This window comes from Saimiri boliviensis, chromosome 2 (assembly GCF_048565385.1).
Source record: "Saimiri boliviensis isolate mSaiBol1 chromosome 2, mSaiBol1.pri, whole genome shotgun sequence".
Classification (NCBI taxonomy): Eukaryota; Metazoa; Chordata; class Mammalia; order Primates; family Cebidae; genus Saimiri; species Saimiri boliviensis.
Genome location: NC_133450.1, coordinates 44,403,736 through 44,429,414, shown reverse-complemented (window position 1 = coordinate 44,429,414; position 25,679 = coordinate 44,403,736). Strand labels below are relative to the sequence as shown.

Here is a 25,679-nt window from a genome sequence, read left to right as displayed (position 1 = left end):
ATCAAATGCTACTATAATTTACATTTTCAACTCGAGTAACTAAATGCATTGATTCTTTTCAAATTGAGACATTTGGTATTCATTGAATAATGAAAAATGCCACGGAAAAAATGTGTTAACAATACAACCTGCCTAAAGGATCAGAATTCTGCTACACACCTTTTGCTTACCTTTAAATAAACATTTAGGTGTGTTAAGAGCAGGGCAATTCTTGCACAGCACGATGTTGTTTGGTTTAACGTCTTTATAAAAATATTTGAAAAGAAAGATATGGAAAATGAGGGGGGAATGTTATGGATTTAAAAACACGTGGTAAATATATACACAATTTATTAAAACTTTAGACAAGGACGTTTCCGTCCTGGGAGTGGAGAGCCACCAGGGCGGGAAGTCCGCTGCGGTATGAACAAAAGCATGGCTGGCTGCGCGATAGTATTATCTCTGCAGCAGCAGCAGGCGCCCTGACGGAAGGTTGCGGCGACTGTCTAGTCCATCACACCGCATTTCTGGTAGTGACAACCACCGTTATTGTCAGCTCAGCCGACTAAGTGGTTCCCCGCCTTCTGCCTGGTCACCTGGTCTCCGTTAAATGGGAAGAGGAAAAGAGAAACGTGAATTGAGCCAAGTGGGGTACAAGGAGATTCCTCCGCTTTGGGACCGGCGTCGCCCAAAGCCGGTGGGGAAAATTACGTTGAGCGGGGAAAATTCGAGGACCGTATTTAACCCAGAAACAAGTGAATCCTCCGAATTCAGCTGCTACTACGCGTGGGGAAGGCAGAAAGTCTTAATCGTCCCTTCCCAGCAGGGGCCAAGAAAGCCCAGTTAGTTAGAGCCCGGCCGGACTACGCGAGCCCCGGGCCCCTCCGGGCCCTCAGAGCCCGCGCTGGGCAGAGCAGAGGTCAAGTCAAGAGGCAAGACTGCAAGGCAGCCCTCCCACTCTCCCGTGCGGTCCGCAGCTCGGCTTCAGAACGACCACCGTTAACACTGCAAAGCTGTAAGGCTGGGAGGGGGCGGGTCCTGAAGGGGGCGGGAGCAAGGGGCGGGGCAGAAGAGCCGAGAGGTATTTCGGGAGGTGTAGTTCCGCGAGTCCCGACAGCAAAGCTGTCCCGGCTCCGCTAGTAGATGGGGACAACAACTCCCAGGAGTCTGCGCGCCCGACCGGAGCGTCCATGCGCAGTGGGAGCCACTTTGTATCCTATCAGGCGAGGAGAGGGTGATGTCACCTGCGAGTTAGTAACCTACGAGCGGCTGTGTAGGAAACTGTTTAACCGGATCCCATTGTACCCAGAGTGCAGAGCCGCCTTTTCAGCATGCAGGGGCTGCTCAGGTAAGGGGGACGCTTCTCCTTGCCCGCCGCACTCATTCATTAAGTGGCACCGCTCAGTGGTGCGGGGGTGGGCGTGCTTCCGTGGGCCAGGCGCTGGGTTCGCGGCGCGCCTTCCCGCTGCCTCCCCGGAGCTCCAGAGCCAGTAGGTAAATATTAAACCCGTCCTTCAGGTTGTGTCTGGGTGGGAACGGGACCGAGACAGCTTTCGGCTGCTAAGCTGGGAGTGGGAAAATGGCTGCAGCGCAACGCAAACCGAGGCAGCAGGGACGAAGACGCCCCCAAGGACGGGGGTCCCTCCCTCCTTTCTTTCTAAGGCGCCCGGCTGGCCGGGGTCCCGGCGGGGTATCACTCGCCGCCTTGCTGTAGGCTCCCCGGGGCTGGGGCCGCGGGTACTGCAGCGGCGGCCGGGAGCTCACGGCCCGGCGGCTCCGAGAGGGAGATCCCCGAGGCAGGCTTGGTGGACGCGGCGGTGGCAACAGGGAAGGAGGGACTCGTGTACCCGTCCGCTTCCGAGCCGAGCCGCTGGCACCCTCACTATCAGCTCCATTCGAAAGGGACGGAATGCCTGTAATTCAGGCCAAGTTGGAGCTAAATGTCTCGAAACAGAAGGGAAATCGGGCGTTGCGGAGGGAGAGCGAGGTGTTGGCGGCCGGGGAGGCTGCGCTGCCTGCGGACCCGGTTGTGAGGCGCCGCAGAGCGCTCCTGCCGCCAGTCCCTCTCGGGAGGGCGCATCTCAGTCCCCACGCTCCCTTGGTAGAGAGCACCTGGGATGGGGCGAAGCACCTGCCCTGGAGCCCTGGGCCAGGAGGTGGTGGCGCGGGGGTGGAGTGTCGGATAATCTAATGATTAGGCTCGCCGTGGGGCAGGAGGGCTGGATAATCGAGTTTACCCAGCTGGTGCTGAAAGCCAACAGCTTGTGATCGGCTTGCCCTCTGACTGGAGACGTGCGCCAGGCCCAGATCTCTCAAAGTCCTGGATGTTCTTTTCCTTTCCCTAGTACCTTCATTTGTTCTTTTACTCGTTCATCAAACCCTGCTAAGATCTCAAGTTGTTCACGGACTGGCTTTGCGGAGTTCTACCTCTCGCCCCATAACATATTTAGTGATGTCTGAACTCCATTCCCCTCTCCTGCATCTCCACTTTCTGGAGAGCATCAAGAGCAAATGCCCCCCGTGACCGTTTTGCTTTCTTAGAGCTGGTGGTTTCTTGAGATTCGAGAAGGACCCAGTGAATTGAAGCGGACTTGCCTGCAAGATGAATCCCGTTGCCATGGCGACTCCTGCCTTCGGAATCTTAGCTGCTGCCACTGCTGTTTCGATTCGATGTGGCTCTGCGGGCAGCTGGGAGGGCGTGGCTAGTGGGTGTGGTCAAACGCTCGCCCCTGCCCAGCTGCTTTCTCCTCCTTGCCCCCTTCACAGCCCCAGGACATTCCCCTTTTTCTTCTAAATAGCTTGGACAGAGTTCTGGATCCCTTTCTCTTCCCCGTGCCACACCTCGTCAGGCCATCTCCTTCCCTGAAACTAATTGTTTGGCGCCTTTTTCCTGAGGCAAACTCTGAAAATTGTAATTTGAAAAATCTGTTTCCTCTTTCGGGCAGCCGCATGATTTCCCCAATAAGGTCATTTATTGTGTTGGAGGCAGCTTTGTCTTGAAGAGTGCCCTCCCCTCTTTTGCATAAAGAGAGCTCTCAGTTTGCTCTAGGTGCAGCTGATTGGAAGTGATTAGGGACAATTAATAATAGTTGGAAGTCACTGCAGTCCCTTGTGGTTTTCATAAGATCTAAAGCCAGCCTAGAGGGTGCAGGTCCTTGAGGGCAAAGCATGCAGGGCCATAACTAGGAGCTTTGGGTCTTACTCTGGCTCTGTCAGTCACTGGCTGCCCCAGGCTGGGGTTAACCCTTTTACTTCTGAAGACCTCAGTCTCCTCTTGGGTAATGTGGGGAAAGGGTATAGAGGGTTTCCTAATGTTAATTCTAGGTGCAATAGCCTGTGACTCTAAGATAGACTTGGTCATTGTCCTTTTTTTTCCCCTCAAAATAATCCGAAGTTAAGGATTTAAACCTAGCTTCTGATACTGTGCATTCGGATTGTGTCTCTGAGCCTTACTTGTATGGCAAAATAGCCTGGTTCTTCATGGCAACCCTTTAAAGTGGACAGGCAGCTGTGTTACTATTTGTAATACTGCTTATGCCACTACTACTGTTATTCCAGTATCTGGACTCTTCTAATTATTCTTTAATATTATAAATAATTGTTTAGGTTTTGCCTTTTTATAGATTCCTAATGAATGCAGTTATTTGTAATTACATTAATTGTAATTGACTTACACAAATATTTTCTTTCCCCTCTGCTTGCATTTTATACCAATGTGCATTATCACAGATATTGCAGTTATTGGGGCAAGCATGTATATGAGAGTATATATGCATGTGTATCCATAGTCAGGTAAATGCTTGAGATTGCTGTATGTTTGGTGGTTGACACTTACCATCTTACGCAGGTGGCTACATCCCCATGAGGAAACAGGATCAGAAGTTGTCACTTTTTATTTTACTTTTCCTGGAACTTAAATGAAAATTTCTGGCTGGGCGTGGTGGCTCACGCCTGTAATCCCAGCACTTTGGGAGGCCAAGGCAGGCAGATTGTGTGAACTCAGGAGTTCGGGACCAGCCTGGGCAACACAGTGAAACTCCATCTCTCTTTTTTTTTTTTTTTTTTTTTGAGACGGAGTTTCGCTCTTGTTACCCAGGCTGGAGTGTAATGGCACGATCTCGGTTCACCGCAACCTCCGCCTCCTGGGTTCAGGCAGTTCTCCTGCCTCAGCCTCCTGAGTAGCTGGGATTACAGGCACGCGCCACCATGCCCAGCTAATTTTTTTGGATTTTTTTTAGTAGAGACGGGGTTTCACCATGTTGACCAGGATGGTCTCGATCTCTTGCCCTCGTGATCCACCCACCTCGGCCTCCCAAAGTGCTGGGATTACAGGCTTGAGCCACCGCGCTTGGCGAAACCCCATCTCTTATATTAACATACAAAAAATCCGGATGTGGCGGTGTGTGCCTGTAGTCCCAGCTACTCAGGAGGCTGAGGCAGGAGAATTGCAAGAACCTGGGAGGCGGAGGTTGTGGTGAGCCGAGATTGCACCATTGCATTCCAGCCTGGGTGACAGAGCGAGACTCCGTCTCAAAAAAAAGAAAGAAAGAAAGAAAATTTCCTTCATTCTTCTGCTTATTTACCCTACTAGATTATAAGCTCCTTGAGGGCAGGGTCTTTGTCTTGTCCTTTTCTATATCCCCAGCATTTAGAGCAGTTTGTTCATTTGTAGGTCTTTAATAAATATTTTTAAAATTAATATTAACTAGCAGAACTATGATTGGAGATCCAAGGTCTGTATTATTTCCACTGATAGTTCTGTCACCCATGGTAATATTCCTCTAAGCTTTCTGCCAAGCAGTTTCATTTCAGCATAAACCAAAACTTGTGTGGCTTAAAAGGCTTTCTATGTATTTGCGATAGACTGATGAATTTCCTAATTATTTACTTTTAGAATACATTCCCTCACATAGACTGTTTCTTTCTAGTTACAATTTATTACCCCTGAACCAGGCATTTCTAGATTTCTCTCAGTTGCACTATATTTGGCCCAGATAATTTTCCCCAGAGGTGTCTGACACGTGAATAGGGAGAGAGACCAGGACAAAGATACCTAGAATCTTTTGCCAGGCCACCAGTGTCTCCCAGAAGAGCTGGGAGACAATAGTCCTCTCACCTGAGGTAGAGCCATTCTGTAAACAGAATCAGTAGTCTCAGGCTGGTTGATGTGAAAGAAATGTGAAAGAACATTTGCCTGATATTTGTAACATGTTACCATCCGGTAGTTGGATGCTGTGGGTTTTCAGGAGCATACATTAGTGAGGAGGTGTGATAATGAAGAGGGTGTGGTGGGTCACATACTTGAGTGTTGCTTACAGGGGCTCAGTGAGTAGGTGCTAAGGAATTTGAATCCTGGCTTTCTTGTTTTGTGGACATGTTCTGGGTGTTAAGAGAGGGTGTGTGTGTGTGTGTGTGTGTGTGTGTGTGTGTGTGGTTTTATTTGAGCTACATTGTTTAAAAGGCTGCTTTTAGTGTTGGCACTACAGGGCTTAAAACAAATAAGGTGTTTACAAACCAGTTCTGATTGAAAGTGTTTCATTTTGTAAATATTTGGGAAATGTCATAAAGAGAAACTTGAGGTCTTCCGTGAAAACACTTTAAAAGTTGCAGCTATTGGACCAGAGGAAACACGCTTTTCTAACAAAGCTTGATATCACAGAGTGCCCTAGGTGTTTGGTTCAGGAAATAATCACAGAGTTTGTAATGGTTATGGAGCCCTCCCTGGCTTCAAGCCATGCTCTGATATTTCCAGTGTTAAGTCTATCCTTATATTGCTGGAAACCAAGCAAGGTGTCCAACTTGGGTTAGCAATCTTGTTTTCTCTCTAGAGGGGACACCAGTCAAATGAAAGTTCTATATTCTATTGTGATTTTTTCCTCTTTGTTTGAGGAATATGGTGACTTATTTTGGTATTACAATTTCTAACTTGGTAATAGAGGTAATCTTCTAAGTGAAGAGCTATCTTAAATACACACAGCATCTGTTGTAGTGGTTTCAAGACCTCAAAGTTTAGAGGAAACTGACTGCACAGGTACTATTTAAGAAATTGGTACTGAGAGCATTTTCTGTGTTTCTGTATGTGGCTTGGGGGTAATGTCTGGTTGGCAGATCAGGCTAGGGTAGATGATACCTCTCTTGAAAATGCATTCACTTAGCAAGTGTACTGTCTTTTATGTAGACTGTATTATTTAGAGTGGCTGAGGCTGCTGATAGAGACCAGCATTGAAGCATGAATCTGAAGTACACCCCCCCTCTCTGAGCTGTCACCTTGTTTGTACTCCCACTGAAACAGGGACAGATGAACATGAGATTCAAGTCGATTTTCGTGACCTACATTTCACTGAAGCAGACTTTTTTTTTTTTTTTTTTTCCAGAAAGAATAGGTTACCTTTTAATTTTCTTGTATCCTTTCCACTGTTCTAGGAGCAGGAGAGAACACAGCATTTCAGGGAGAGTTTGCATTCATAGAACATGTGTCTAAAAACATAAGTTAAGTCCTAGAAGCATAGCAAGCATACAGAGCCTTCCCCATCATTAATCTGGTGTTACCAAATACACCCTGAGCTTTGGTGAGCTTGTTTTCTCTCATTGGTGTTTAAGCGTTCTTGGTTTTTACTGCCTCTGTGACTTTCTGCAGTAATGGCTGTCCACCTCTGGAATGTGTATCCCTCTGAGTGTCTAGATTCTCTTGTGCTTTCATATCTAGCTCAGGTACCACAGCTTCCAGGAAACCTTCCTTGCCTGTCCCTCAGCTTTCACCCCTGCTTCCTCTCTAGAGCATTTAGCCTGACCATACAATACTTACAGTCAAGTTGATACTGATAGTGTATGTGAGGTGCCTACCTCATGCCAAGCCCTTTCCAGTGCTTTCCATGGGCTACGTCATAGACTCCACACAATTATACAAGCTAGGTACTTTTATTGTCATGTTTTAGATGAGGAAACTGAGGCATAGAGGAGTTAAAGAACTTGCCTGGCTCAGGCCACACAGCCTGTAAATGGCAGACCAGGTTAGGGACCCAAGCAGTCTAGGTCTTTATACATCTGCTGTTGCCTGGCTTCTGACTTTGCTGCATGTTACTAATTTCTCTGCAGCTCGAGTTGGGGGAATCAGCTTCCTTTGTGTCTTAATTCTCTGACAGTGCTGGGTCAGTATTGTCCTGGGTTAATTGAGAATAAAGTGAAGTCTTCACATCATGGGTTCTTATTTTCTGGGACAGAAAATGTTGGGTGAGATTTAAAATGTTGCTTTTGTGTATTTAAAAATGATACAACTAATGATACAACTTTGGAGCTCTCTTTTGCTGTCTGAACAATAGAGAAATTATTTGAAAAAGGAAATGCTCTATATTACAGCTCTAAATCTATTTGGAGCCTGTCCAGCATTAGACCCTATTTGTAAAGTGAGATAACTCTTCACTAGGTTGAATCCCTCTTCTGATAAAAGATCTTCTCACCCAGGGCCACAGAAGCCTGCATTGAGAGTTAAGAGGGACTGTAATTTCTCAGCTTCCCTCTTCCCTATAGTCTTTTAACATAAATTGTGAAAGCTCTTTTGAAAAGAAAATAATGAACACTTGAGCAGTAGTCAGGCATGTAATCTAATATTGGATAGCCTTAGATATTAAAATAAACATTTTCCCCCCTCCTCAGAAGAGAGACTTTTATTTATTTTTACAGTGGAGCAAATTTGTTACAAAATAAACAATTACAATTCTTTTAAACCATAGCCATAGTTGTGAATTAAATGGGGAAAACTAGGGAAGCAAGTTCAATTTCCAGTGCAGTTGGTGTGATTTCCTGACTTACAATAGATCTTTTCCTTTTGGCTTAAAACTAGATATTGTGCCACTCAGACAATATTTAATGAAGACAATTGACTAAAACACAAGGAAATAATAGGAAAGCTGTGCCTTAACGACATATTGCCAGGAAGGGAAACATGAAAACAAAAGGCTTGTTAGCCATTAGGCTACACAATCATAACATTTATTGAACAAACATTGACTTCAGAAGCTTTTTTTTTTCTTAATCATTCATCTTGTTATACTTTCTAAGTATGTCATTCACCTTTAGTAATAACCTGAGCTCATTCTGTTCTATAAATTACACCAGAATTCGAGTTTTAAGGCTACCTGTGTTTCTGCTGGCACACAATTAAGGTCACCTATTAAACTGGTCTTTGTCCTTTTTATATCTAAAAAAAATACCTGCAGTGTGACTGGAAAACATTGCCCATCTGATAGACTTCCTGAATTTAGGCTTACAAGAGTAGATAGCCCAGATCCTAGCTTTGGGCATTGATGGAGTAATACAGATGCCCATCTTTTATTTTCTGAGATGGGTTCTTATATTCTGGCTTGTTGGCTAAGCTCAGTTTGTTAGTGACGCACAAACCAGGTCAAGGGCATGGGCTAGCTTTGCCTTGTTTTGGAGCCACGGCTGCACCTATAATTCTAGTCGGATTTTTTTTCTGTTTCCTTTTTGTTTTAATTAATCATGTTCTTGGGGACTGTACTGTACATTGTGGATATATCAGTGCACAGCTATCACTACTAGGGGCAAAAAAAAAAAAAAGGTGCCGTATTTTAAAGCGAATTGGTAGGGAAACCCTGTAAGTGAGAGGCAAGACTGCCGGCAGCTTGCTAAGGAACCGTATGCTTCTGACAGTTGTCCTCCTGTGAAGATTAGGTCAGGACTCTAGCAGCTTCCAAAAAGTTTGCCAAAGTCAATGGCCTTGGTCTTTTTCCTTTCTTGGCAGAATGACAGATGTCATCAATGTGTGTTTGGGTGTTCTACTTCTGGGATTACTCTTCTATAAAGTTCTTCATATTTGTACCCTAGAAGAGGAGTGAAGGATGGTGATTAACATCATTCACCAGATGAGATAGTGTTCATATGTGCCTCCGCTTAAATTTTTATTAGTTTCATAGAGAGTTGGTAAAATCAAGCAGTGAAATGTCTAGACACACGTTAAGTTAGAACCTGCAGTTCTGTAACAAGAGGTTTAGACCAGGGACCCTTCTAAATCTGCAGAATTTATTAGAAAACTAATTGTAAGAAATTAAAGGAAATGAAACAGGCAGCTTAAACTATTTGAAGAACCTTGTTGCATTCTCTGTAAGTTGGTGAAATTGTAAATATGGAAAATGTCATACATTTCTGTTGAAGGCAAGCCATTTAGAATTATTTTTTTCAAATGCAGCTATTGTTAATCCAGTATTAGTGACTGTTATTTGATTTAGGCTGAGGGTGGGAAAGAAGCAACAATATAATTTCTGTTTGGTTTCCCCATCCTGTTTGTGTGGCAATCATTTCTGCGTTAGAGGTACTTCGCTCAACACTCAGTTGGTAATGTGAACTAAAAGTCAGAGGACATGCAATAAATAAATGCTGGCATTGAAGCCAATGGCTGAGACTGCCGGCACCATGTTCTCAGAAGGTTAAGCGAACAGGCCTGCTATTATATTTTTGTATTTTTAAAGTCAAGAATAGAGATTCAACTGGAAATACTCTATGACCCATTTAGGGCTTGAGATTCTGTGAGTAGGTAACGCTTCCAACTATGGAAGTTCTAGGAACTGCGGCAGGAAACTGCCTTACCTATGATATTTTCTGCTAAGGGCTGGTTAAATTTTTTTAAAAAATGTATATAGTTTTACATTTAACCCAATTTCTTTTCACACTGTGACTGAAGTTATGTTTCTTTCATGCCTAATCTTTTCCTTCTATACTCCCTGCATTGCAATTTGACAGTTCTGCTCTTGTGGCCCCTCTGCGGGCAGGGTGAGAGGCTGTCTCCAGTCTGCCAAGTTTCATATCCTGGGAGCCCCATCACTGACCTTAAGAAAAGCATGTCTTATCCCCTTAACCTTCTAACTTAGAATGAGAACTGTGAGGCAGCCAGGAGAGGACAGCTTACATTGTAAATCTCCCAGGCTCAGATTGTTTTTCTCGTGTTGAGGGAAGTAGGTAGAGGGGAGGACAGAGGGAGTTACTGGATTTCACTTATCATTTGTTTCCCTCTGGATGGCCTTTGTTTATGCTGTCTCTTCAGGCCAGGAATTCCTCCAACAGAAAGCATTTGTGCACCCGTACACTCCGGGATATTCATATCAGGGCTTCCTCCTTCTTGCTTTTCCATTTGCTGATTTGCCTTTCTTCTTTACAGCCGGATCTGGAAGGAGGGGTGGAGATACTTAACCTGCTTTTATGCTTCCGTTAGGGTATAAAGAGATTTTAAAACAGTGATGGGGGACAAATATGTGGATGACTTTTCTAATGAGAAGGAGGATAATGTGGAGTAACTGTAGGTTTAATTTACATGTAACTTCTGTTTGATAGAGAGTTTAAGCACACGTTTGACACCTTGAATGAAATCTCTGCACCTGTCACTTGGTGCTTTGCAATTGTACAGAGGGAAAAGACACACTGATTTTAGGTTCAGTTTGGGTAATCTTGGCAATTCCTTTAAACTTTCTGGGCTTCTCTTTTCTCATTTCACCGTGTAGTCACATAGAATAAGCTATCTTCTGGATAAAACTTCTAAATTTTTGGGAAGCCAGTATCCTCTTAAAATAATGACCTTACTTATGTGGCATTGTATAATCATCAAAGTAATATCCATTGAGTTTTCCTAAAATGGAGACCAGTGAGGAGGGAGAACTCTGATTTTTTGCCTCCAGTTTTCAACCTTGGCTGCCCCTGCCTTGGCACAGTGTCCTGAGATCCTGTTCTTGGCTGGAGCTGACCCCCCACAATCTGATCCCCAGTCTCTTCTCAACTGCACAGCTCAGGAGTTTTGTAGGCTGTAAGGGATAAAACTCGACAGGGTCTTTTGGTGATCATACAGTCTGTTTAAATGGATCATCACTTTATTTTTTTAGTTTTTACTTAATTTTTTTCTTTTTTAAAATTTGACGTGAGGTCTTGAACTCCTGGCCTCAAGCAATCCTTCAGCCTCAGCCTCCCAAGTTGCTGGGATTACAGGCGTGTGCAGCTGTGCCCAGCTGATCACTTTATACTGGAGTCTGACCACCAGGGGTCCACAGAGTGAATGTAGCCAGCTGCCCACATTTTGCTTGGCCAGCACAGTATTATTTTTAAAAAGGAATATTTTAGTGAGCATTTATGTTCTGATTTGTCACAGACCTTACCACATCCTAATACCTGATGCACAGCCACTTAGTTTATGTGATATTTATCACCTTGGCCCTTGAAGGCATGAGTTTGTGATTACTATCTTCAACTAAATTAAATTGGGATGAATGTCTCTTCAAAGGTTTATCTAGCAGTGGGCTGGCCGATAACCCATTTTTGTACTCTAACCCAGGGTTTCCCAATGTCAGCACTCTTGAAATTTGAAACTGGATAATTATTTGTTGTGAGGGGGATTGTGCTGTGCACTGTAGGACGTTTAACAGCATCCCTGGCCTCTATGCACTAGATGCCAGTAACATCCCCTCCCCCAGTTGTGACAACCCAAATGTCTCCAGACATTGCCAAATGTCCCCTGGGGGCAAAATCACTCGTGGTTGAGAGCCATTTGACAGATTTTTGGATGACTGAAGACTTTAATCATTGAACCAAGCCTAGATATTTAGGGATACATTGGAATTCATCTGGGAAACTGAGCCACCCTGCTGTTATTATTTATTTGGGCAGTTGGTTAGAGCAAAGTAAGGGTCAGTGGATTAGACCCTTTAGAGTCACTTCTCCATTCTTCCATGACCACAGCCTGGGAGGTCAGCCACATTTTAAGGATGTGTCCTTGGTCACAACAGGAGACTGTGAGACATTGATGCTGGGTCAGTGAAAGCCCAGCAGAGCTAGTAGGTAAACAGCTTTGAAGCCCATGGCCTGTGTTGGTAGGTCAGTAGTGCTGTCTGTGGGTAAGGAGGATGAAGCTTTGGGGAAAGGGAAGGCCAACTCTGTCATTATTGTCAAAGGCCAGAATGCTTTAGAAAAAATGCCTTAAGCCTTTAAAAATGACAGTGTATCTCAAATCAGCAGTGTGGGAAGGGCTCTGAAGAGGATTAGCACAGTGATGTTCCATTTTTTATTTCTCACTCAAACAAGAATGTTTTTTAAACTTGACTCTAAAGCTTGGGCTTTGGCAACACTGAAACTTGCCTTGCCTTTCAGAAAAAAATGTTGGTAAGATTTTCAGGGTATAAAATGAAAATGTTATAAGGTTTTTAAAAACCCAAGTTCCCTTTCTTGAGCAACTAATGCAAAGATAATGCTTAGGGAAGCATATATTTTCATATAAAATGTAAAACAATTTTACATTTCATATAAAATGTAAAACAACGTTCCTTTGCAGAGGGATTGGTGGGACTTCTCAGGGTTATCTACGCCTCTTCTGCTCTGTCTGGTCTTGTAGTCCTCTGCCCTGGATACACATCAGAATGTTCACAGTGGATTTTAAAAAAGAGCTGCTTAGGGATACCAACTCGATAGATGTGGAGTCGGGGTCCGTTCTACAGGATTCTTAAAGATCCCCAGGTAATTCTCACATTCAACAAAAACAGGAACAGAGGTGAGAAGAGTGAAAGATCTTGTGTTCAGGAAATGTAGTTACAGTTGCAGATGTGTGCTGGGTCTGGCTGCCTGCCTGGTTAAGTGCACAGCTCTTTTTTTAAAAAATTTTATGTCTGACTGGGCATGGTGGCTCACACTTGTAATCCCAGTACCTTAGGAGGCTGAGGTGGGTGGACCACCTGAGGTTAGGAGTTTGAGATTAGCCTGGCCAAAAACATGGTGAAACCCTGTCTCCACTCAAAATTAGCTGGGTGTGGTGGCGGGTGCCTGTATTCTCAGCTACTGGTGAGGCTGAGGCAGGAGAATTCACTGAAGCAGGAGAACCAGAAGGTGGAGTAGCAGTGAGGCAAGATTGCGCTCCTGCACTCCAGCCTGGGTGACAGAAAAAGACTGCGTCTCAAAAAAAAAAAAAAAAAAAAAAATTAGCTGGATGTGGTGGTGCGCATCTGTAGTCCCAGCTACTTGGGAGGCTGAGGTAGGAAAATCTCTTGAACCCAGGAGGTGGAGGTTGCAGTGAGCCAAGATGGTGCCACTGCACTCTAGCCTGGGCGACGGTGCGAGATTCCGTCTCAAAAAAAAAAAAAAAAAAAAAAAAAAATCATGTCCATTTTGATGTGACTTTATAAAAGTTTTCTTATAATTTTGTATTTGTGTTAAGGAAAGGTCTTTTACCTGTCATACAGTGTGCACTACCTAATGTTTCTACTAATATTGAAGCTCTATTATATTTTGACAGGTTTAACTGAAAAACCTCTAAATCTGTAGATGAATCAATTTACATTTTAATCTACTGTGTAAAAGAGGAAACAAACTACCCATTCACAGATAGTCAATTCCATGAGCATCCTTGAGATAAAAATTAAGCGGGAGAGTAGTAGTAAATGCTCTTCTTCGAATTCCTTCTAGAAAAGGATCTAAAATAATCTAGAAAGGATCTAGTTTCTTTCACAGCTACCTCTGTGAGCTCCCTGTGAGGCCTCCTCTGGCTTCATAGACATGGGCAGGTCTGTTGCAAGTTTCCCTCCTTAGCCTGTTCCATGTTGCCAGCACTACATCTCACGGAGGACCTTGTTGGGATAGCAAATAAAATGGCTTCGGAAAAAACATTCAGAGAGAATTTCAGATCCAGGTTTCTAGCAAGCATAGCAGAAGCAAGGAAAATGACTGATTTTTTGGGAAAATATACTGGGCATTTTATGGGCTATTCCATCAACCATGGAAACAACACTTTAAAACATCATCCGTTTGTTCATTTGCTGTGTAAAAAATGTTTTTAGTGTTGAGCATTTTAGAATGCTGTTTCACGTTCTTAGAGAAATACCCAATTTTTTCCTTGTTTTACTTATATTAAGCTCAGATCATCCTCTGTCTTCAGCTTCTGAAACAAACAGATCACCGGTGCAATAGGTGAAGCGTTTACCCAATGAAGTGCTCTTTGCTTTCCCTGGAAAGTGCTTTCATATTTTGCTTATTTGGAGCATGGTCATTTTTTCAAAGGAATATTTACAACAGCAGTTATAGGAAACTCTACAATCACAAACCAGTTTTTAAGATATTTGTTAGGTCGGGCGCGGTGGCTCAAGCCTGTAATCCCAGCACTTGGGGAGGCCGAGGCGGGTGGATCACAAGGTCGAGAGATCGAGACCAACCTGATCAACATGGTGAAACCCCGTCTCTACTAAAAATACAAAAAATTAGCTGGGCATGGTGGCGTGTGCCTATAATCCCAGCTACTCAGGAGGCTGAGGCAGGAGAATTGCCTGAACCCAGGAGGCGGAGGTTGCGGTGAGCCGAGATCGCGCCATTGCACTCCAGCCTGGGTAACAAGGGCGAAACTCCGTCTCAAAAAAAAAAAAAAAAAAAAAAAAAAAAAAAAAAAAAAAGAAAAGATATTTGTTATGCCTATGGTCAAATCTTATTGTTATACTTTAAATTCTGGGGTGCATGTGCAGAATGTGCAGGTTTGTTACATAGGTATACATGTGCCACGGTGGTTTGCTGCATCCATCACCCCATCATCTACATTAGCTATTTCTCCTAATGCCATCCCTCCCCTAGCCACCCTCTCCCCTGACAGACCCGAATGTGTGGTGTTCCCCTCCCTGTGTCCACCTATGGTCAAATCTTTTACTTCCAGTTCTTTTCTTTCCTAAATACTGATTTTGAATCTTGAATGGCCATGGTTTTCTACTGCGAGGGAAATGTGTTAGCATAACATAGTGTTGAAGAAAGGACAGTTAAAGACAGAGCATGAGCTTTCTTTTGGAGATGATGAAGATGTTCTAAAAGTAGTAGTAATAGTGACACATTTGTGAATCTCCTAAAACCCACCAAATTGTACACTGTAGATTAATGAATTTTATGATGTGCAAACTATATCTCAAAGCTATTATTAAAAAAACATTTAAAAGAATCAGACTAAGTAGAATTTGAGGAAGATTTTTAGGCCTTAGGGATAATATTACTTTCCATTTGTTGTCTTCATTTACATCTCAATTTTTCCTCTAAATAAACAGATGTGTGACATGCACAAAGGATAGTTGTTGCAATTCCTTAGTATTTATGGACCATTTAAGATATGAGAATCTTTGTTATAAAGAAAGTTTTGTTGTGGTGGAATCTGGTCCATGTTTTTCTCATACATCCTAATCATGAGCTAGGGCATTAGAGGATAAAAGCTTTATTCTATTTTATACCTGCTGTGATGAGAAGCTAAGATTTTGGTGATACATTTGGCTTGGTCACATTTTGCTTTAAATATGTTGATTTGATTATTTTGCAGCATGCTTTTGCTGCAGAAGTCTTCATATTGTAAAAAGCATTCAAGTATGAACACTTGCCTGTAAAACTAACTGTGTTAGATAAGAAGTATTTAATTTAACAGGGATCATGTAGCTCAAGGTTTCTCAAATTTGGATTCATGATCCTCTGTGACACACTGTATTAAAAGTTAAATTGCCAAATGTTTAGGTACTCACGTGGTGTTGATGGGATTATAAACCTATGTGCAAAGGTAGGCCTTGAGATATTGTGGGGTTAATTGGTTATAAAATGCTTATGAAGGTGTATTAGTTTTACTACTGCATAATAAATTACCACAAACTTAGTGGCTTAGTAGTCTGCACATGCTGTGGCTAGATTCTCTGCCCAGGGTCTTAGCAGGCAAAAATCCAGGTGTCAGCCAGCATGTAGTATTCAGCTGGGGCTCAGGGGCTTCTTCCAAGCTCATGAATTGTTGGCAGAATTTATTTCCTGTGACTATAGGACTCAGGACCACTAGCTGTGAGCCAGGGACTGCTTTTAGCTTCTAGAGGCCACCTACATTCCATTCTACATGGCCCATATTGGCAGTTCACAGTGTGGATGTTTGTTTTCTTCCATGCCAGCTGAAGAACATCTCTCTGATTTTTTTTTTTTCCTGCAATCAGCTGGCTGATATTAAAGGGCTCACCTGATTAGGCCAAGCCCACCCAAGGTAATCTCCTTTTGACCATATAATGAAACATAATCATGAGAGTAATATCTCATAATACTCACTGGTTCCACATTTAAAGGGGGGATTATATGACAGCAAAGGTAAAGGGGAAGGAGTATCATCTAAAGTTCTGCCTGTCATATCAGGTAACATACATTATGCCATTATACTCTTGATGATTATTAAAATGAAAATACAAAATCCAAAAATCATCAGAATGGGGCCAGCGTGGTGGCTCATGACAGTAATTTCAGCACTTTGGGAGGCTGAGGCAGGTGGATCACTTGAGGTCAGGAGTTCGAGACCAGCCTGACCAACGTGGTGACAACTTAGCTCTTAAAATAAATAAATAAAAATCATCAGAATGAATGGCAAATCTCAAATATGCTTCACGACCCCTCTTCCTAAAATGTCCCCCCCATCAGATTTACTGCTTCCTGTTGCTACTATGTTTTATGTGGAGTAAAAATGAAGATTTTGAAAACTTTTTATTATTGAACATTTCCTATACATATATGTGGAGAAACTAATATAAGTAGTATGAGAATCCGCTGTGTATCCACAGCTTCATCAGTTATCATTTTATAAGTAAATTTTTATTTCTATCCTCAACCACTTTCTCTCAACTCTGGGATTATTTTAAAGCGAGTTCGAGACATTATATGATATCATGTGAAAATATTTTAGTATATTAGTATATATCTCCAAAAAAACCCAAGACTCTTTAAAAATATAACTAAAAGGCCTATTGTCGTTGTTAAAATAATGTAGTTTTAAAAATCATGAACCATCTAGTCAGTTTTAAAATTTCATCTTTTAAAAAGTTTGTTCAACTCAGGATTCAAATAAGATTTGCTATATAGTAGTTTTTTATGTGTCCCTTAAACCTCTCTAAATCTGTAATGTTTTTCCTTGCAACTTGTTTGGAAAAAAAAAAAAAAAACCCAAAAAACTGTTATTTTGTCCTGTAGAATTTTCTACAGTCTGGAACTCTTGGTATAGCATGTTTTTCTGTTTCCTCTAGTTCCTGTAAATTGGTTAAAGTGAAAATAATTGATGTCTTACACTGTCTGGTCACTAGAGATAGAAAAACTGTGTGATAAACAATGTGTATTGGCACAATTTACTAGGTCCATGTATATAGAGATATTTCAAGAAGCATATATACATTTAGGAGTAAAGCAAACGTCAGGTTTTCCAGATTTCTATTGTTGAGAACAGTTCAAGATTTTACATACCTACAGTGTATGAATTAGTTAAGTTAAAATTCTTACAGAAAATAGATAACATATAAGTATATCAAGTGATGTTTGGATTTGCTGAGATCTTTGACCGGAGTGTTTTTGTTGAATCAGGTTTTACCTTCTTTAAAACGAAAAAATATTCTTAGAGAGACATTTCAATTCTGAGTTTTGGAAAAAGACCAAATTTAAAAAATTTAGGTCATGAAATAATAGTTTTTTTATAGTGAGTCTTTGCTAGTTATTTCATGTCTGTAGGCTCTCCAAAGACATGTCTTTTGTCCTTAAAGATATTATATACTATATTTAAAATCTTTACCATTGGAATATTCTGTTTTTAAAGATGCAGCACTCTAAGATAATAATTTTATATGGTTGTTACTGAAAGAAAATAGAAGAGGTTATCTAACGTAAACTTCATTTTGTAGGAAATGATAGCCTTGGGATGAGATAAATAAGAACACAGTAAGTTAAAAGAGTGGATGGCCAACTTTTTCTGTAAAGGGCCAGGTGGTAAGTTAGTTAGTTAGTTTTTTGTTTTGAGATAGGGTCCAGTGCAGACCTCCCTGAGCTCATGTGATCCTCCCACCTAAGCCTCCTGAGTAGCTGGGACTACCATGCCCACCTAAATTTTGAAAATTTTTCATGAAGATGGGGATCTCACTACGTTGTCCAGGCTGGTCTAGAACTCCTGGGCTCAAGAAATTCTCCCACTGTGACCTCCTAAAGTGCTGGGATTATAGGCATGAGCTACTGCATGTGTCCCCCAAAGCGTTCTGAACTATGTGCAAGTGGAGAACCTGAAGAGATTTTTCCTTAACCTCTCTTGATACATGTAAGATTATGTAATTCACTTGATCTTTCAGGGGCTCAGGTATTTTTTGTTTTTGTTTTTTTGAGTTGGAGTCTCTCTCTGTTACCCAGGGTGGGGTGCAGTGGGGAGATCTTGACTCGCTGCAACCTTCACCTCCTGGGTTCAAGTGATTCTTCTGCCTCAGCCTCCTGAGTAACTGGGACTACAGGCACATGCCACCACGTGGAGGTTATTTTTTGTAGTTTTAGTAGACACAGGATTTCACCATATTAACCAGGATGTTCTTGATAGCCTGACCTCATAGTCCACCTGCCTCGGCCTCCTAAAGTGCTGGGATTACAGGCATGAGCCACTGTGCCCAACCAGGTATTTAATCTATAAAATGAGATACACTTATTCCACTCTTATTTCAATATTTAAAATTAATTGGAAAAAAGATTAGAGCTCCTAGAATGCAGGGTGTTAATAGAAGAAACTAGGATGAAACTATTTTGAGGAGAAAAGCAGTAAGAAATATTGGAAATCAAGTCTACTTTTCTGAAGTTTTGACAAATCGGTTTGTATTATTTTCAGCTACTTTTAGCAAAAAATAATAGAGTTCAGGAGTTAGAGTCTTGACTGGGTTTCTTTTGTGAATTAGTAAAACTTATTTATCATAGCTTATATTTGTTTTAAAACCTATTTTGACGAATTGTCTCTTTCATTTTAATTAATGTTGTGGCCTGTATTTGTAGATAGTTGATCTGTTTGTAGATAGTTTGTAGATATCTATTTGTAGATAGCTGATCTATTTGTAGATAGTTGATGCTAAAGAATAATTCTCAAACAGTTTAAAAATAAGACTCTCAAAATGATAAACACATGCCAACAATTTTAATTCATGAATGAGGGAACCAGTAAGATGTTAAGACTCATTCACAGGAGAATTTGAAGAACAGATATCTATATATCTGTCTACCAATCTGTTGTCTATCCACAATCAGAAATGCTGAAATAAATTTGCTAGTGTACACAACACTGTTTAATATTTTCAAGGGCCATGAAATGTAATGTTTGTTTATCTTTTCTATAGGCATGTAAGGCAATTGTATCACTACCAGACAAAATTAATTTGTTTTGCTGTGGACAAGAAGCATTACATTACTGTGTGTTTTTTTGCAAGTTAGTTTCTGCCTCTACAGAGCTGTGAGATAGTCTGGTCCATCAGGTTCTCAAACTTTTTGATTTCAGGACCCTTTGACCCTATTAAAACTTGAAGATCCCAAAGAGATTTTATTGGGTAATGTATTTATCATGTTAGAAATTAGAATTAAGAAGCTTTACAATTATTCATCATTTTATTTAAAACATAATAATGAAACTTATTTCATGTTATGTGAATGAGGACTTCATCATGGGTATTAAGGCTCTTCAAAAATTCTACTCTATAGTTGTTGAGAGAATAAGAGTGAAAATGACAATATCCTAGTGTTATAATGAAATCAGTTTTGAACTCACAAACACAGTAAAAAGTCCTCTGGCTCTCCGGGACGCCTCAGATCATACTTTGAGAACCACTGGCCTAATTACAAACAATGAAGTCAAAGATCATCCCTGGAGGGCCTCTTAGACCACAAATAGCACTCCATTGAGAGGATACCCAGTAATCTCCTTTGCTTACTTCTAAGTAGTGGGTTTTTTCCTGACAGTAGTCCCTTCTCTGAGAAATGTTGCCCTGTCCAGCGTGGGGAATTTTCAAGGCCATTCTGAAACTATTAAGTCAGAAACTTATTTTTTGGCTATAGTATTAATTTAGGTTCACTGTGGGAAAAACCAAAGCATAGAAAACTCCATAGAAATAGAGAAAAAGCTTATGAAGTTTTAAAAATGCATTTGATTATACATTACCTGTGCTCTTTTGCACTCTTCCCCCAATTAAGTGTTGTCATAAGCATTTTTCATGTAATTAAAACTCTTAATAAAATTCTTAGATGGCTGCATTTATTTTCATTTCATATATGGTACTAAGAAATAAAAATAAAATTCAAGCCTCCTAACTGACCGAACAGGCACCCTGTTGGCCAAGGGGACCCCCAGAGAAACCTGAAAAATTGAATTCCTGGCCATGATGGAATGGGAGATTTGACACACCTCGTATGCCCCTTCCTTATGACTCTTTAACCAACGTTCCTTCCTAAAGAGTGAGCAGAAACCAACTCTAGAAAACAAGAAATGAATGACTTGTAACTTCATAGCCTTCAGCCAATCATCTGAGGCCATGGCCGGACTCCCCATCTTCGCAGTTTCAACGTGGAGCTCACCAGTTTCAGGATGCATCTTTTCCTAGAAACTGGCCACCATCTTTAAGCAGGTTTTGGCTAACTCCCCCAGGAGTTCCAGTGAGGGTTTTTCATGTCCTCTGCTTCACCTTTTGGCATCAGAGGGCCAAAAACTCCACCTTCAGATCGTGCTAATGCTACCAATTTTTGAACATATGACCCATGAATAGGCATCAATATATCAATATCGTTTGAATGTTTGTCTCCTCCAAATCTCATGTTGAAAAGTAATCCCCAATGTTGGATGTGGGGCCTGGTGGAAGTATTTGGGTTATGGGGGGAGATCCCTCATGAATGGTTCAGCACCATCCCCTTGGTGATGAATGGGTTCTCGCTCGGTTCAGGCAAGATCTGGTTGTCTATAAGAGTTTAGGACCTCCCCCATCTTTCTTTTGCTCCCTCTCTGGCCATGTGATATACCAGCTTCCTCCTTCACTTTTCACCAGGATTGTAAGCTTCCTGGGTGTTACCAAAAGTCCAGCACTGTTGATGCCATGCACGTTCAGCCTGCAGAATCATGAGCAAATTAAACCTTATCTTTATGAATTACCCAGCCTTGGTATTTCTTTATAGCAATGAAAAAAAAAAAAAAAAGAAGTCCCAATACAGACATGAAGCTTAGTTGCACATGGGCATGTTTCTCCTTTAATGAATATTCAGGACTCTTCCTGTAACCTGTTAAATATTTATATTTGACCATCCCTCTCAGTATAAATTTCTGTTCCCTTTTCTCCTCCCTTCAAGTGCTTGCAGGATGGCCATCCTGCAGGCTGTTCCGTTTTATGAGAAATAAAGCTCTCCTTTCCAAATTTATGAACTTTATGATTCTTCAGTTCACAGTGCAAGATAACCATTTTCATTTTTCCGTTAAAATTATGAATGTGTTTTCCATGTTTTATTTTCTTAGGATAAATTCATAGAAATAAATGAGACGAAACGTATGTAATTTTCGTTTTTTTTTAAAGTACAGATGGTTCCCGACTTACAGTGGTTCCACTTGCAGTTTTGTGATATTACCACAGTGGGAAAGCAATATGCATTCTGTAGAAACTGTACTTTGAATACACATACAGCCATTCTATTTTTCACTTTCAGTATAGTATCTAATAAATTCCATGAGATGTTCCATACTTCATTATATAATCAGCTTAGTGTTAGGTAATTGTGCCCAACTGTAGGCTGATGTAAGTGTTTTGAGCTTGTTTAAGGTAGGCTAGGCTAAGCTAAGCTATAGTATTCAGCAGGTTGGTGTATTAAATGTATTTTAATGTTACAGTATTATCAACTTACAATGGCTTTATCAGGATGTAACTCTGTTGTAAGTCAAGGAACATGTGTACTACCAAATCATCCTCAAGAAAGGTTTTGGAGGGGCCAGGCACAGTGACTCATGCCTGTGATTACAGCACTTTAGGAAGCCAAGACAGGAAGATCACCTGAGCCTAGGAGTTTGAGACTAGCTTGGGCAACATAGGATGACCCAATCTCTACAAAAACTTTAAAAAAGGGAAAAAAAAGTAGATGGGCATGGTGGTACATGCCTGTAGTTTCAGCTACTTGGAGTATGCAGGCTGAGGTGGGGGAAATTTGAGGCTGCAGTGAACTATGATCCAGCCAACGCACCCCAGCTCGAGGGTCTGAGTGAGACCTTGTCTGTAAAACAAAAAACAGCCAAAACCAAAACAACAACAAAGTTTTGCAAATTGACACACTTGGCAGTAAAAGAGCATTAAAGCATCTTTCACCATTGCCTACAATGAGTATTATTATATTACAGATATCTGTGATTGGATAACTAGCAAAAGCTATCACATTGTATTTTAATTTGAATTTAAAAAATTTGTTAAATAGAACTTTCCTCCCTAGGTCATTTATATTTTTCCTTTCTTAAATGGATTCTTTGCACATTTATCTATTTAAATCTCAATGTTTTTGAAATGACCAGAAATGAGAATAATTAGTAATGCAAATAAGCCAACACTTTTCCTAAATGTAATAATCATTAAACCCTTTGGAAGGAAACTTATGATATCTCCAGGTACATTTTAAATGACCTAAAATATTTCTCTGTGATTAAGGGTCTCTGGCTACACTTCTGCATGATTAATTATCTTAACATACCCTCTAATTATTTGGAGGGAAACCTCAAGCCAGCCTCTGTTATTTTATTGCTAATTTGCATTTCCTTAGTGATTTCTTAATCTTTGTGGTTTTCTGCTGATGGTCTGACTGCTACAAAGAAGGCTTTTTGAAGGCATAAAATCCAGGGAGATGATACATAGTTTTTCCATTGGACTAAACTTGTTTGGAAAATAAGGAGGTAGAACAATGAAATAAACCAAATATTATGAGGAGAGAGGGAGAAGTTTATATTATAATGATTTATGTGATCAAATAAATGCTATGCCCAGTACATTTTGTTTATACATGGTGTTGTAAAACAGATCCAAATGCTTGGCTAAAATATTTACAGCATTGCCTGTACAGCACCTAAATTTTACAAAATGCTGTACTATGGCCCAATTGCCTTTTTGTCAATATATCATAACCCTATATTGTAGAAGAAATGGGTTTTCTTTAAGTGCTTTAGGTTTGGTAAAGCACTTTAGGGTTACTTTAGGTAATTTAAAACAGAGAAATAAATCTTCTTCCAAGCATAGAGAGCTTCATGTTTAAAATTTTAGATGGTTATAATAATCCCAGTGATAGAATATAATCCAGTGTTTCCCAGCACACTTTGGAGACGACATACTCAGCATTACGGTTCTATTCAGATTTTATTTTCTGGGACTCTATTTTAAAGTGCTCTGTCTGTCTTTAAGAAATAAAACACATGCACAAACCTTCAATGGAACTCTCTGAAAGGGCAGGTGTTGCTAGGTAGGCCCCTGTGCATTTGTTTGGGGGATGTGTTCGACTCAGTAGTGTAATAGTTGTTACAAGAGGATTCTCTTGTAAGGAGAATTCTGGAGTAAGGATGCTGCTGCAGAGGAGGAAGTTCCGTTTGCCTTCTCCCAAAACATCAACTCATTGTCTTCCTAGCTTGAAAAAATGAGTATTTCTCCCCAGTTGATTTATTCGTTTCTTACATCATTCAAATGCCAGATTATTGGACTCTATACAATTGACTGAAGCAACAGAATTTCCAAGAGTGCCAGCTGCCTTTCTGAGTAAAATTATTAGACACTTCACTCACATTCTATGAATAAATAACACCTCCAGTATAAAATGGATTATGAGATGTTTTATCTTAATTTTTTATATTTTCTTGACTTGCACTGAAAAAAATCTTGTGAAAAAATCTTTAATGTAATACAGAATAATGATTTTAAACAGCCTCTCCTGCCATGCCTAGTAAAGTTGTGGACTAAAAATATTCGAACACATTTTTCTCATTAATGGTGAGGAGTTCCATATTATTCTGTGACTTCTCAAAGATACATTTTAAGAAATACGAAACGTTTCTGTTGTTTTTTGATTCAGCCATTCCTTGTTAATTCTTATTTTAAGTGAAGTATATATTGCTACATTTGACATTTTCTAAGTTTCTTTATGTAGGTTTCATTTCTTAATGGGGCTGATCCTAAGTGGATAAAACTTTGACACATAGTTTCTAAGATAAACCATTATTCATTTTTACCAAGACTGGTAGCTTGTGTTTACTGAGGTTATCATGTTTCTACTATCTAGGCTTAAAAATATATGATGAAGTATGTGATCGTAATAATGCCGTAATTCATTTAGGATAGTCATCTAGTTGAGAGATCAAAAATTTTTGAAGTCAGACTTTCTAAAACATAGTATTAAATGGAAAGTTCTTATACTAACAAATATAACTAATTAAATCAAAGTTTCGAACCACATATTATGGCTCATCCTGTTGAAAACTCTCCAGTGTTTTAGCATAATGTCATAGTCAAGTTAGAACTCAGGTGTCTGCTAATTGTTCATATCTTAGGTGATTTTCTAATAAAGATGATTGTCAAATGTAGTGTGGAATATCAAATACAGGAGACATGCCCTTCCCCTACTTCCTATTCCCTCCACTGCCATGCTAGACAATGCTATCAAATGTGACATTCTTTCCTACCCAGCTTGGACATGCCTCATAATCCTGCCCAAAGCAACATTCTAATAGCCACAGCTGGTAAACAAGGGATCAAACTAGTTTGGCAGTGGAGGTAGTAGAATGTTTAAATTTTTTTTTTTTAAAAAAAGGCCATTGTTAGTGTTTTTTAAGAGATCAATTTACATCATTTAATTCAAATGGAATATTGTTTCTTTCTCTGTAGCAGTGGCTCTCAGTATTTTAGAATGTGATGATTCCTTTTTAATAAAAAAGAATCAGACTCTTACATGACCTTGAATTTCTTTAACACTTGAAATGAATTTTACTTTTATCAGTCACAGCATACAAATTCATTGAAAAAATGGGCATATGTGTATGTGTGAGACAGTCACATGCTTACGAATGAGAATGAAGGACCCTTTGTAATACTTCTGCCCCTGCCCCCCCATTCCACAAACCAGCCCCCTCCCCAGGAGTAGGGATTATAAACTATTAGTCTTTCCATTTTGTCTTCTGTGGTTTCAGTTAAAGTTCTAAAGCAATCTTTTATTAAAAGTGGAATTGAGTTTTTATATTCAGGGGAACTTGTCAGTGGTTTTCATGTTATGTGCTGTGGAGTCCCAGGATTCCAGGAGATGCCTCAAGGGAGACTCTTCCCTTCCCCCATTTCCCTCCCAGCGTTAAGCAGCCTGTCGGCTTCAAGCTTTTAATATATATTGGGATTCTCCATAAGATTTCATTTGTACAAATGATTTCAAGGCTTAACAAAAAAAAAGAAAAGAAAGAAAACCACTGACAACCTGTTTCACACATGATTAAATGCAATGCCCAGAGTATTTTGGGGTTATCTTGTTAACCTTGAAGCCAGGATGAGGACTCTGATTGTCTGGCTTGCAGGTCACTGTTGCTCTACCCACTGCTATTCCTAAAACTAAAGAATGTAAACTGTTACCACCGCCAGCTGTGAGTGCAGCACATACTTATATGGAAAGGAAAATTGTTTACATTGTAATACCAGGGGACTCAAATCTGTTTCAGCCCTTAAATCAAGGGTTGCAGGGTATACATAAATGTAAAGGCTTGTCTCGCCTATGTGTGGCCTTCTCTCAGTATTAACGGTGAGTGGAGGGAGGGTGAGGATTACTTTTATAAATTTTATATTAAAACACAGAAGAGCTGATGCTGCAGTCAGAAGACAGTTTATTTTTCTCTCAGAACTGTGCACCTTCCCTGTTGTGTT

The 25,679-nt window shown here is 40.7% G+C and overlaps 1 protein-coding gene across 4 annotated transcripts in view; it reads left to right on the top strand.

The window, feature by feature from the left end:
* Window positions 1-1,193: 1,193 nt before the first annotated feature.
* DAAM1 (dishevelled associated activator of morphogenesis 1) overlaps window positions 1,194-25,679 on the top strand; it is a 190,174-nt gene continuing 165,688 nt past the window's right edge. For 2 of the 4 annotated variants that reach the window (XM_003924387.4, XM_074393176.1), the window contains exon 1: window positions 1,195-1,327. The gene's annotated coding sequence lies outside the window, so the exon portion shown is untranslated. The other 2 variants (XM_074393177.1, XM_010335123.3) reach the window with 2 other exon arrangements.